Source organism: Triticum aestivum, chromosome 1A (genome assembly GCF_018294505.1).
Source record: "Triticum aestivum cultivar Chinese Spring chromosome 1A, IWGSC CS RefSeq v2.1, whole genome shotgun sequence".
NCBI classification, from domain to species: Eukaryota; Viridiplantae; Streptophyta; class Magnoliopsida; order Poales; family Poaceae; genus Triticum; species Triticum aestivum.
Genome location: NC_057794.1, coordinates 158,569,368 through 158,584,515, shown reverse-complemented (window position 1 = coordinate 158,584,515; position 15,148 = coordinate 158,569,368).

The following is a 15,148-nucleotide window of genomic DNA, read 5'->3' as shown; positions in this document are numbered from 1 at the left end:
GGGTGTGGGCACGGCTGACTGGTGCAACTTTCTCACGATGTCGGCCTCCCGAAGTGGGAAATGGGCTTAACAGTAGCGCGGGAAATGGGCCATCGCTACTGCTAGGCCCACTAGCTGTAGCGCAGGTTGGACGACAGGCGCTGCTGCTATTTTTTGACCGGGGGTGTGGTGTATTACACTTAGCAGTAGTGTGGTTCTGTGTAACAAGCGCTGCTGCTAACCGATACCAATAGCGCTCTTTATAGCCAGCGCTACTACTAACTAGTAGTAGCGTGGGGTTATAAACAAACGCTACTGGTAAACTTCGATCTATAAGCATTTTCCTAGTAGTGTAATCATACAGCAAACGTGGACGATCAAGATCAGGGACTCATGGGAAGATATCACAACACAACTCTAAAAAAAATAAGTCATACAAGCATCATATTACAAGCTAGGGGCCTCGAGGGCTCGAATACAAGAGCTCGATCATAGATGAGTCAACGGAAGCAACAATATATCAGTACATACATAAGTTAAACAATTTGCCGTAAGATGGCTAACACAAACTGGGACAGCACGCCAGTGTAAATCCTATGCACGCAGGGGTCGGGGCCCATCGCCCATTGCACACCTGCATGTTGCGTACGTGGTCGCAAGCAGACCTAGCCCCCTTAATACAAGCGTAGGCTTACGGTCCAATCCGACGCGCGCCGCTTAGTCGCTAACGTCAAGAAGGCTTTGGATGATACCACGATGTCGAGTGCCCATAACTATTCCCGCATAGTTGGTTAGTGCGTATAGGCCAGTGGCTAGACTCACATCAAATACCAAGATCTCGTTAAGCGTGTTAATTGATGTAATCGTGAACGCCGACCAGGGCCAGGCCCACCTCTCACCTAGGTGGTCTTAACCTGCCCTGTCGCTCCGCCACAATGGTCCACTCAGAGGGCTGCCAGGAAAAACGTCCTTTCGGTCCCAATCCATGAATCACTCGCGGGTACTCTACGAGCCGACCCGACTTTAGTCACCACATGTATCATATATTATGTATATAAATATATACCCGTGATCAGCTCCCGAGTGATCATGACCCGATAGTATAGCATGTCAGACGCACAAGAATGTAGGGCCACTGACGATAAACTAGCATCCTATACTACGCAATTAGGATTGCAGGTAAGGTAACAACAGTAGTGGCAAAGATAGGCTATGCAACAGAATAGGATTAACCGAAAGCAGTAACATGCTACACTATTCTAATGTAAGCAGTAGAGAGAAGAATAGGCGATATCGGGTTGATCAAGGGGGGGGGGGGCTTGCCTAGTTGCTTTGGCAAGGAGGGGTCATCGACAACGTAGTCGATCGGGGAACCAACAACGGCATCAGTCTCACAGTCTACCGGAGAGAAGAGGGGGAAGAAACAATGAATCAACGCAAAAAGATGCATATCGATGCATGACATGACAAGTAACAGTGCCTGGTGTGCCCTAACGCAGTAGTAGGTGGTACCAACGAAGGGTGACGCCCCCGATTTAACCGGACACTAATCATACACGCAAATGTGTACGATCAAGATCAAGGACTCACGGGAAGATATCACAACACAACTCTAGACACAAATTAAAATAATACAAGCTTTATATTACAAGCCAGGGGCCTCGAGGGCTCGAATACACAAGAGTCAGCGGAAGCAACAATATCTGAGTACAGACATAAGTTAAACAAGTCTGCCTTAAGAAGGCTAGCACAAAAGCATCTACGATCAAAAAGGCAAGGCCTCCTGCCTGGGATCCTCCTAACTACTCCTGGTCGTCGGCGGTCTTCACGTAGTAGTAGGCATCAGTGGCGTCGTCTGGCTCCTGGGATCCGTCATCTGGTCGCAACAATCGGGTATGGGAGAAAAAGAGGTAGCAAAGCAACCGTGAGTACTCATCCAAAGTACTCGCAAGATTTACATCAGATCTAAACTAAGTATGCATCTGTATCAAAGGAAAAGGGTTGTATCTGTGAACTAAACTGTAGAATACCAGAAGAGAAAGGGGAAAGCCTAGCCTAGCGAAGACTAGCATCTTCAAGCACCTTCAAGCATCTTGCAGCATATAGAAGAGTACATATCAATATAATGTAAAGTAGTAGTGTTATCAACCTCGGCCACAGATCCTTTCTCGACTCCCTGCGAGAAAGCAATCCCAGAGCCATACTATCCAGTTATCATCACAATCCATTTCTCATCACAAGTATCCAGTTCTAGTTGTATCGATCGGGATACAACTCCAAGTGTCCGTTACCGTAGGACAGGCTATCGATAGATGTTTTCTTCCCTGCAGGGGTGCACCAACTTACCCACCACGCTCGATTAACTCTGGCCGGACACACTTTCCTGGGTCATGCCCGGCCTCGGCCAAACAATACGCCGCAACCCGACCTAGGCTTAATATAGAGGCCAGCACGCCGGACTAAACCTATGCCCCCAGGGGTCATGGGCCATCGCCCCGGGAACTCCTGCACATTGCGTGGGCGGCCGGTGACCAGACCTAGCTACCTCCTTCAAAAAGGCAGGTGCTTACGCAGTCCAACCCGGCGCGCGCCGCTCAGTTGCTGACGTCTATTAAGCTTCGGCTGATGTATACGACGCAGAACGCCCATACTATGCCCACATGATGGTTAGTGCTATCAGGCCAGAGGCCCCTCGGATCAAATATCCAAACCGTTAGTGCGTTGGCAGTGCGGTCACGAGCAGTAACTCACGAAAGATGTGACCCCGTCGCCCCGTCTCGAGTACTTGCGGCAAGGGCTAAGAATGCCCGACCATGCCTCGTAAGTATCTCGCGGGCACCTTCCAGGTCAACCCAACTCCACATCACTCGCTATTAAGCTCGCGCGGGTACCCCTCAGGGCCGACCCGTCTTTAGTAACATGGTTCAGTGTAAAGTCATAGTAACCATAGTAACTGTGTGTCTAACTCAAGGGGAAAACCCGAGGAATCACCCCCGGTGAATTCCACTCGATGTCAAGGTGAATGTAAGAGGATCCACCCTCGAGGTTCACACTTGAGGGGTTGCACGACAGAGCCGTACCGGAAGTGGTTAAGGAGGAAATCATCCTCGATGACCACGACCGGGTAGCTACACTATAGAGATCTCATCAGGAGTGATGTATGAGGTTCCACCCTCGGCACTCGATGGTAACTCTGCAGAGTCGAGCAACAAAAGGGGAAAGTGATGTGCGGTGCCGGGGCCTGGACGTCGATCACGTTGATCGAGTCATCGAACATAAAGCGGGCAACTGGGACAAGGTGGGGGTCACTGATGGATCACTAACCAACCTATACTAAGCAGTTTAGCATAAGCGGATAAGGTATGAAAGAAGGTAACACAACAGGCTATGCATCAGAGTAGGATCATACAGAAATCAGTAGCAGTTCTAATGCAAGCATGAGAGGGAAAGAAATGGGCGATATCGGAATGCTCAAGGAGGGTTTGCTTGCCTGGAAGCTCTGTTGAAAAGGAAGAAGTGTCGTCGTCGACGTAGTCGATCACGGGGGCATCATCGGTCTCGGGGTCTACCGGAGAGAAGAGGGGGAGAAACAATAAATATATAGCAACAAAGCACCATAAAGCATAACACGGTAGTAGGCGGTGTTAGAGATGAACTAACGCAGTGATAGACGTTACAGACGGAGAGGGAAAACATCCGAAGAGGTTTTCCCAGTGTTTGGCTTTTCCGGACAAACGAAAGAGAGGGTGTGGTTCCATTTTCAGCATGCTAGGGGCATGTGATAGATGAACGGAACGCGTACCCGGATTCGTTGGATTTTTCTGAGCAACTTTCATATATAAATTATTTTCATCCGAGTTACGGATTATGTTATATTAATTTTCTAAGTTTTAAACATTCCCTGAATTTAGTTTAATTAATAAATTTGAATGAAAAACAATGTAATAACTTTTTATACACAACGGCAGCTAGCCACTATGTATGACAGTGGGGTCAGGGTTCGTCCAGTCAATAGCAGTTGACCAGTGCATGTTGACTGGTCAACTAGGTCAAGGAGACCCACATGTAAGTGTCACAAGAGCTAATAAAAGTAGCTAGACTAAAATAACATAGAAGGGACCACATGTCATCTACACATTGACTAATTAAACAAATAAACTAACCTAATCCACTCCTAGACTAATCTACCTCTAGCCAAATACACCGGCCAGAGGCACAACCGGTTGTGCACGTACGCTAGGGCACAAGAGGCATCGGTGGCCACAACCATCAGCAAACACTCGGCGGCAACGACACATGCAGCAACATCAAAACAGCAGCGGCAGTCGTAGGGAACAACGAGCAGCAGCGGCGGCGCTAGAGGCTGCGACAGTAGCAGCCGAAGGCAGCGGGCGAGTGCAGCGGCGGGGCCGTCGGCGGGGCAATGCGCGGCTGGCGAAGGTAGCTCCCGGGGCAGCCACGAGCGGCAGCAGGAGCAGCGCCGCGGTAAAGCATCAGCAGCAGTTCGTGCGCGTACATGGAGCTCCGGCCATGGTCGCGGGACGGCGTCAGGTGCAGCAGGGCACGCGCGCGGATGGGGACGGCAAGCGGGCGGCGCGAGCGCGGACGACGGTCAGGAGGCCAACACGACGTGCAGTGACGACAGCCGCGACAATAGCAGAAGGTAGCAGCGAGTGGGGGCGCGCAGGCCTGAGGTGGAGGCGGGGTCAAGAAACAATGGCGGTGGCCAACGACGGCAAGCAGCAGTAGCAGTAGAGTAGCATCGGCACGCATGAGTAACCGCTAGAGGCAAAGTAGAGAACGTGTGTGCGCGAACGAGTTCCGGCAATGGTGAGCGATGGCGCAGTGGGACAGCTTCTACGGTGATGGATTCAAAGGGGAAACAGGGGGAGCTGGGAGAGGAGCTCACTGCGGAGCCGTAGGCGTGCTCGGGGAAGGCCGGAGTGGTCGAAGTAGAGTAGTTGGGCGGTGGCGCGCCGGCGACCGAAGAGGAAGGAGCGCTCGATCCCGACGATGTAGAGGCACCCAGCTCGAGCCATTCGGTGTAGTCGAAGTAGAGGAGCGAGGCGGAGCTCGCGGACATGTCGGGACGGTGCGGGCTGGCTAGTGGCCGCGGGATCGACGTGGTGACGGCGATGGAAGCGGTCGTCATCGAACAGAGGAGGAGGTCAAGCGAGAGGAAAGCAAGTGCGTCCTAGGGTTTGTCCAAGGGGAGTGCTCGGGGTCAAGTAGGACGTCAGGAGGGGTCGGATGGCCGTCACGCAAGTGGCCACGACCGGCGGATGGCTGCCACGGCCATGCTGCCTCCCCTCTGTACAGTAAAGAGGTAGGGGAGAGACTAGTGGTGGGCTTGGGCTGCATTGTTCATACGGGCCAAAGTGCACAACATCACTTTCTAATTTCTTTTTCTGTCTAACCTTTTGTCTCAGTTTTCTATTCATTTTAGGCACTAATTCATATTAGTTCTACAAGGTACTGCACCTATAATTCAAATACAACATTTTGGGTGCTACACACAAGGTTCCATTTTATTTGAGAAGGTTTAGACATTTGTTTAATTTGAAAAGGCCATTTTTTTGTGTTAGACCACTTATTAAATTTCTAGGAATTTATATGTGAGCCCAATGAAGTTTGTTTCAGCATAAAGACGATCAGGGGAACTTATAGAATATTCAAACATTTTTGTTTTACCTTGAAGAAATAATTATTTTGACTTTATTTTAAGTTTGAAAATGTCTTTGATTTTTACCAAGAGGAAATTTGGTTTAGCTAATAATGATGACACGACACCATTAGCATGGGTTTACTGTAGCTTGACATCAGGGGTGTTACAAATCTTCTCCACTACAAGAAATCTCGTCCCGAGATTTAAGTGGGGAAGTAAAGAGTAACTTCGGGAGAACTAACCCTTATAGGGTTAATTATCTGGTGAACAATTCAGGGAATGAGGCAGAAATATCTCTCGAGTTGAAACTTAATATAACATCGAGAGCAAAGTATGAAGGTACAATAGGAAGTTTCAAGCGAATGGACAAAAGATTGATACCTGAACAGAGTGTGAGAAAGGGGTTCAAAGCATCGGGAATAGATCATCTCTCAAAAGGTGGCTCATGACATGATACGAAGCCAAATGCAAGAATATTTTGGAATCAAAGATATATAGGAGAGTCAGGTTCCGATCTTGTGGAACTGTGGGTTATGGGCCCACCATGTGGGTTAAAAGTAGAAAGGGGGCTTATAGCAAGGCATGTCAGATGATAGCCTGTTGGTTATGTTGGCAACAATGTTGGTACCAAGGGCGAGGGACGAAGAGAACTATCTTCCTGCTCGTTGAACGAGGCGGACCAATAGGCAAAGTTCTCATCCATCGGTGGCTACCGCAATGTCATCAACAATAGTAACAGGGTCTTACTGACAGAGTGATACAACAAGGTGTTTACATAAGTAGGGAAATATGCATGCTTATATAATATAGATCACAATAAGGTTTAAACAAAGCAATGGAAAGGAAAAAGTAATTGTCAGATTAAACAGAACAATGGAAAGGAAAATGTGTTCAACACATATTTCAGCGGTATATCCTTCCCAAGGACAAGCAGAGCATGATATCCATGACAGGATAGAAGTATAAAACCATTTAGGTAAGGGGAAAGAAATTTCATGACATTGCCCATACAATAGTGTTTGGATAACTGATAAAGAAAATTTTGTATCGTGCTTCAAATGTTCTTATTGGAGATCGGATTACCACAGACATGCTTCGAGATAGCGTTGACATGGTTTCAAGCAAAGGTCAGACTTTAGATACACCAAATGATCCATCGGAAACAACTTAGAAAATAAGTCATACAATTTTAGCAGGGAAAAGATGAGGGTGTGGCCGACGGGCTCAGTAGCAATCCATCGACATGTCAAAAAGGATGTATTCCCAAAATTAATATGATCAAGTTTGTGTTGGGGGGAAGACAAGAATGTTGTTGATGCTGACACAAATCATCGAGAGGCAAGGATGGTATTTCTAGCCATGAATTCAATTGACATCTCTGAAGAAGCCAAAGTGTGACGGTGATCAAGACAAGGTTTGTCGAGAGACTCTATGAAGATGCCCTCGAGCAGAAAAGGGAGGATGAAGTGAAACGCTATGAGAACCACGGATTCGACACAAGCTCAAAGTCAAGCTTATTGTTCAAGGTGAAATGATAAGATGAGGAAGATCGATGTAAGCTTAGCTCATCGTCGGTAGTTGCTCCGGGCATAAGGACCAGGTAGCACAGTTAAAAAGTTATCATGATAAAATATAGCCGATCAGGCTAGGAATGATGTGATGGGGTATAAAGCCTCCCAGTATCAAGTACTAGGTGTAATGCCAGAAGGTAAATCGGAGTAGAGGTTGGACGGGGAAAATGATTTGCCCGGTAAATGGGATCAAGGAGGAAATATGGTCGGGACCATAACTGAAAGGGATCCAATTTACGATACCGGAAGAATTATTAAAATGATTAAATATCCTTGCAAGAAGCTTTCATGATAAGTTCCACACCGTGTCCGTGGGCATGAACACAAAGGTTCAGGGTCGACTCCCACTTCTACAATGCATAACCTTTCATTTTACTTCTCGCTCTTGATGAAGCTATATATTGAAATTTTATCTGATGAAAAGCCAGTAGAGTATAATCCGCATAACTTTCGAGTTCACACAGATTAGAGAAGGCATAGGTTCAACCCATTGGGGCATCTTACGAACATATATCATAAATTTCAAGTATAAATAACACAAGCTCGGTAGCGGAGCATGGTTGACAAAAGCAGGGGATACAATTTACCAAAGGCATTATGTATCCGAGGAAAAGGCAGGTTACGGAATATGAAGGACGTTGTCGGATAAAACCCAACAAAGGATCTGGTGGTCCACAAGGGACCTGATGTGAGCATTGGTACTCAACCAAAGGAAGAAAGAATGCAAGGAGATCAGATTATAGAAACAACTGACTAACTCAAAGCTACAATGCAAAGGAATTACAAATTCCAGGACAAGGGATCAGAAGCAATGCTCTGATTAGGGATGGATAGGTAGAATATCCATAGGGGTACAATCGATGGCGATTTGATTGGTCGAGATCCAACACATGTTAAAATGACGTCTGTGCCGGAAGGATGAATTCTAGGATCTGATTGAGGATTGCGAGCATTCGCAACATATTGTATCAACGGAATCAAAATGATAATGACAGAGGATGACAATAAGATTACTAGACATGGTATTAACCATAATGCAAGCTAGCAAGAAATTCAAGAACAATAGGTTGTTGAGGATTTTCACAAGAACGAATGGTATTGCGAAGACTTTTGTGAAGTACATGAATCAACTGAGGATGAGCGGATACTCGGTAGGTGCACAAAGTTATCCGTAGGGGTATTCAGGTGACAAGGAACTGCAAGGCAGTAAGCTAAAAGGATTCTCAGAAAAAGGAGAGCAGTTCAGGGCATCTTGTAATAACAAGATCAATGGGATAGAATGTAAGATTGGCAAGTGTGTCTAGTTATTCATAAGGATATTTTGGTGGTAGGGAATTGCAAAGACAACAGGCACAAAGTCTCGAGAAAATATCGTAGAGTATCTTCGGAATCTTCTGATGCAGCAGGCGATTATCTGGAATAAGGGGCTCTCCGGGCGGATGTGATCACGAGATCCTAATGTTCGAGTTAGTAAAACCATTTAACCCGAATACAAGAGAGATCAGAGTCCCAGAATATATGTTGAGGAATAAAAGATTCTAATATCACCCAATGGCGAAGTGGGCCCATGAGCCACACAGCCATGTTAGTAAAACAACTTTTCATAGACTAGACTCAACTTCGGCCAAGGAGTTGGAAAGGGGGCTACCTACAGGCAGTCGGCTCTAATACTAACTTGTGACGCCCCCGATTTGACCGTACACTAATCATACACGCAAATGTGTACGATTAAGATCAAGGACTCACGGGAAGATATCACAACACAACTCTAGACACAAATTAAAATAATACAAGCTTTATATTACAAGCCAGGGGCCTCGAGGGCTCGAATACATAAGCTCGAATACACAAGAGTCAGCGAAAGCAACAATATCTCGAGTACAGACATAAGTTAAACAAGTCTGCCTTAAGAAGGCTAGCACAAAAGCATCTACGATCAAAAAGGCAAGGCCTCCTGCCTGAGAGCCTCCTAACTACTCTTGGTCGTCGGCCGTCTTCATGTAGTAGTAGGCATCAGTGGCGTCGTCTGGCTCCTGGGATCCGTAATCTGGTCGCAACAATCGGGTATGGGAGAAAAAGAGGTAGCAAAGCAACTTTCATATATAAATTATTTTCATCTGAGTTACAGATTATGTTATATTAATTTTCTAAGTTTTAAACATTCCCTGAATTTAGTTTAATTAATAAATTTGAATGAAAAACAATGTAATAACTTTTTATACACAGCGGCAGCTAGCCACTATGTATGACAGTGGGGTCAGGGTTCGTCCAGTCAACAGGGTCAATAGCATGTTGACTGGTTAACTAGGTCAAGGAGACCCACATGTAAGTGTCACAAGAGCTAATAAAAGTAGCTAGACTAAAATAACCTAGAAGGGACCACATGTCATCTACACATTGACTAATTAAACAAATAAACTAACCTAATCCACTCCTAGACTAATCTAACTCTAGCCAAATACACCGGCCAGAGGCACAACCGGTTGTGCACGTACGCTCGGGCACAAGAGGCATCGGCGACCACAACCATCAGCAAACACTCGGCGGCAACGACGCATGCAGCAACATCAAAACAGTAGCGGCAGTCGCAGGGAACAACGAGCAGCAGCGGCGGCACTGGAGGCCGCGACAGCAGCAGCCGAAGGCAGCGGGCGAGTGCAGCGGCAACGCGCGGCTGGCGAAGGTGGCTCCCGGGGCAGCCATGAGCGGCAGAAGGAGCAGCGCCGCGGTAAAGCATCAGCAGAAGTTCGTGCGCGTACATGGAGCTCCAGCCATGGTCGCGGGACGGCGTCAGGTGCAGCAGGGCGCGCGCGCGGATGGGGACGGCAAGCGGGCAGCGCGGGCGCGGACGACGATCAGGGGGCCAACACGACGTGCAGCGACGGCAGCCGCGACAATAGCAGAAGGTAGCAGCGAGTGGGGGCGCGTAGCCTTGAGGTGGAGGCGGGGTCAAGAAACAATGGCGATGGCCAACGACGGCAAGCAGCAGTAGCAGTAGAGCAGCATCGGCACGCATGAGTAACCGCTAGAGGCAAAGTAGAGAACGTGTGTGCGCGGACGAGTTCCGGCAATGGTGAGCGATGGCGCACGTGGGACGGCTTCTACGGTGATGGATTCAAAGGGGAAACAGGGGGAGCTGGGAGAGGAGCTCACTGCGGAGCCGTAGGCGTGCTCGGGGAAGGCCAGAGTGGTCGAAGTAGAGTAGTTGGGCGGTGGCGCGCCGGCGACCGAAAAGGAAGGAGCGCTCGATCCCGATGATGTAGAGGCGCCCAGCTCGAGCCATTCGGTGTAGTCGAAGCAGAGGAGCGAGGCGGAGCTCGCGGACATGTCGGGACGGTGCGGGCTGGCTAGTGGCCGCGGGATCGACGTGGTGACGGCGATGGAAGCGGTCGTCGTCGAACAGAGGAGGAGGTTGAGCGAGAGGAAAGCAAGTGCATCCTAGGGTTTGTCCAAGGGGAGTGCTCGGGGTCAAGTAGGACGTCAGGAGGGGTCGGATGGCCACCACGCAAGTGGCCACGACGGGCGGATGGCTGCCACGGCCATGTTGCCTCCCCTCTGTACAGTAAAGAGGTAGGGGAGAGACTAGTGGTGGGCTTGGGCTGCATTGTTCATACGGGCCAAAGTGCACAACATCACTTTCTAATTTCTTTTTCTGTCTAACCTTTTGTCTCAGTTTTCTATTCATTTTAGGCACTAAATCATATTAGTTCTACAAGGTACTGCACCTATAATTCAAATACAACATTTTGGGTGCTACACACAAGGTTCCATTTTATTTGAGAAGGTTTAGACATTTGTTTAATTTGAAAAGGCCATTTTTTTGTGTTAGACCACTTATTAAATTTCTAGGAATTTATATGTGAGCCCAATGAAGTTTGTTTCAGCATAAAGACGATCAGGGGAACTTATATAATTATTCAAACATTTTTGTTTTACCTTGAAGAAATAATTATTTTGACTTTATTTTTAGTTTGAAAATGTCTTTGATTTTTACCAAGAGGAAATTTGGTTTAGCTAATAATGATGACACGACACCATTAGCATGGGTTTACTGTAGCTTGACATCAGGGGTGTTACAGGGAAACATCAGGGAAAGTATCTCCGGTGTTTCTTTTTTTGGACAGATGAACCGGAGGGGGGAAAGTTGCGTCTTCTCTAAGCTAGGGATGGGTGGCGGACGAACAGGCTACATATACGGAGTCACCTTGTCGTTTTGAGCAACTTTCATGTAGAAAGTATTTTCATCCGAGTTATGGATTATTTTATATTAATTTTTAAAGTTTTAAATCATTTTCTAGAATTATCAGGTTATTTTAATTTGAAATTGCATTTATGACAGCATGACATCGGCAGTCAACTCTTATCGTTGACTGGTCAAGCTGACACGTGGGTCCCACTATCATTGACTAAGATTAACTAAAACAGATTAATTAGTTTAATTAGTGATTAGGTTAATCTAATCAGGAATAATTAAGTTAATTAATATTTGTATTTATTTATTTATTTTTTTAATTCTTTATTTATATCTTTTTTTGAAACGTTCCAGGGCATGGGCCCCGTTTGGCAGTGGCCCAGAGGCCATAGCGGGCACAGGCGCTAACGGGGACAACCCGAATAGGCTCTGGCCCGCGAGGGCGCACCCGACCGGGCGCCATGGGGCGGTTGGCGGGCGTGGGTGCCAGCGCGCCGGCGTGGAGCTCCGGCGGCAGGCGAGGCGCGGCGTGTCCTGGCGTGGCGGAGCCGAGGCGGGAGGCGGAGGGACAGGGGGGCGATGGTGCGCCGGAGTTGGCCGCGGTCGCGGCGATGGCCCGCCGGGCTGAAGGCGGAGACGAGACACGGGGCGATGGTGCGGCATCATGCACGACAAGGGGCAGTAGCGGGGTGTGCGTGCACGGGGCCGGCGCCGGGCTCGCGCTGGCCGGCGATCAGGGGCCGCGGGCGTGGTCGGCGAGGACGGCCGGAGCGGGGAGGGTTGCGGGAGGCCAGGTCGAGGCCAGTGGCGCATGCAGGGACATAGCAAGGAGGCGCGGGGTCATGGGGCTGTGGCCGCGGGACACGGGCTCGCAAGGCAGGGCACAGCGGAGCAGCAGCCCGAGGAGCAGGGCACGGTCGAGGCGTGGATGGACACACGGTTACCACGTTGCACTAGCGGGGGAAGCGGGAGCAGAGAGGGGGCGTCGTGCGGGGCTCGCGCTAGGCGGGACGACGCGGTCGATGGGCATGCGGGGGACAGGGGAGAGAGGAGGAGAGGTCGGGGCTCACGGCAGGGCCATAAGGTCTTAGACAGCGGGGCGTGGGGAGGACGACGGGGATGACAATGACATAGGGGAGGCAGTCCGACGAGGTTGAAAGGCTCCAGCGAGGCAGCGATCCGGGTGGCAGCGACGTCGAGCGTCGAGGGCACGGTCATTCCCATGATCCCGATCTGGATCGGGGAGAGGGAAGGGAGACGTGAGGGGAGAAGTGGGGGAAGTGGGTGGTTGGGTTAGGGTTTCGGGTGTGGGCGGGGGATAAGGGAGTGAGGGGGCGGCCGGTTGGGCCTGGCCTGGCTAGCAACTAGGCCGGTTGGCCCAGTGTGTGTGTGTTTGTGTGTGTGGGGGGGGGTTGCTTTCTTTTCCGTTTTGTCTTTTCCTTTTATTTATTTTTATTTTCTATCTTTATTCATTATAAAGTATTTAGGCATTCTGTAAAGGCGTGGTTTCTTCACCATAAATACCTAGGAATTAATTGGCACACTCCGAACATTTTAGTTTTAATGTTTGAATTTTTTTGATGTTTCACAAAAATTCAAATTTAAATTCGAATTGTTTTGAACTAACAGGAGATTAGCGACAGTAACAGAGGTGACTTGGCATCATTAGCATAGGTTCACTGTAGCATAATTATCAGGGCGTTACACGGTGATGGTGATGTGAGCCGCACAGACCTTCACCTAAGCACTACGACGCTCTGAGCGGAGGAGTAAAATGTGGAGGGGGCGCCGTGCACGGCTAAGAGAACAATTGATGTGCCTTTGGGGTGCCCCCTCCCCCATATAAAAAGGAGGGGAGGAGGAGGCAGCCGGCTAGGAGGGGGTGTGCCAAGGGGGAGTCCTACTGGGACTCCTAGTCCTAGTAGGATTCGGCCCTGCCTTCTTTTCCTTCTCTTGGAGGTGGAAAGGGGGAAGGAGAGGGAGTAGGAGAAGGAAAGCGGGGTGTCGCCCCCTTCCCTAAACCAATTTGGCTTCCTCCCTTGTGGGCTGGTTAGCCTCCCTCCTATGGCCCATATAGCCCATATCTTCCTCGGGGGTTCCGGTAACCCCTCCGGTACTCCAGTATGTACCCGATACACTCCGGAACCCTTCCGGTGTCCGAATAGTACCTTCCAATATATCAATGTTTACCTCTCGACCATTTTGAGACTCCTCGTCATGTTCGTGATCTCATCCGGGACTCCGAACAAACTTCGGTCACCAAAACACATAACTCATAATAAAAATCGTCATCGAACGTTAAGCGTGCGGACCCTACGGGTTCGAGAACTATGTAGACATGACCGAGACACATCTCCGGTCAATTACCCATAGCGGAACCTGGATGCTCACATTGGTTCCTACATATTCTACGAAGATCTTTATCTATCAAACTGCAATAACAACATACATAATTCCCTTTATCATCGGTATGTTACTTGCCCTAGATTCGATCGCTGGTATCATCGTAGCTAGTTCAACCTCGTTACCGGCAAGTCTCTTTACTCGTTCCGTAATACATCATCCCACAACTAACTCATTAGTCACATTGCTTGCAAGGCTTATAGTGATGTGCATTACCAAGAGGGCCCAAAGATACCTCTCCGATACTCGGAGTGACAAATCCTAATCTTGATTTATGCCAACCCAACAAACACCTTCGGAGACACCTGTAGAGCATCTTTATAATCACCTAGTTACGTTGTGAAGTTTGATAGCACACAAAGTGTTCCTTCGATATTCGGGAGTTGCATAATCTCATAGTCAGAGGAATATGTATAAGTCATGAAGAAAGCAATAGCAATAAAACTTAACCATCATTATGCTAAGCTAACGGATGGGTCTTGTCCATCACCTCATTCTCTAATTATTTGACCCCGTTCATCAAATGACAGCACATGTCTATGGTCAGGAAACTTAACCATCTTTGATTAATGAGCTAGTCAAGTAGAGGCATACTAGGGGCACTCTGTTTTGTCTATGTATTCCACATGTACCAAGTTTCTGGTTAATACAATTCTAGGATGAATAATAAACATTAATCATGATATAAGGAAATATAAACAACAACTTTATTATTTCCTCTAGGGCATATTTCCTTCACTTAATACACTAGATGCATGCTGGATAGTGGTTGATGTGTGGAGTAATAGTAGTAGATGCAGGCAGCACTCGGTCTACTAATCTTGGACGTGATGCCTATATAACGATCATTGCCTGGATATCATCAGAATTATTTGACGTTCTATCAATTGCCCAACAGTAATTTGTTTACCCACCGTATGCTATTTTTCTCGAGAGAAACCACTAGTGAAATCTACGGCCCCGGGTCTCTTCTTTATCATATTTGCCTTGGAGATCTATTTTTATTTGCTTTTATTTTCAGATCTATTAATCCAAAAACTCAAAAATACCTTGCTGCATTTTTTTGTTATTTATTTTAGCTCTTGTTCCCGCGAAATCTATTTATCCAATCTACTACAATTTTATCTATCTTTTTATCCAAGAGGGATTGATAACCCCTCTTTTACGCCGGGTTGCAAGTATTTGTCCTTTATGTGCAGGTACCGTTCATGTAGTGTTGTGTGGTTGTCCTACTGGCTCGATAACCTTGGTCTCATCACTGAGGGAAATACCTACCATAGCTATGCTGCATCATCCCTTCCTCTTTGGAGAAATACTGACATAGTTCAAGCCGCATCA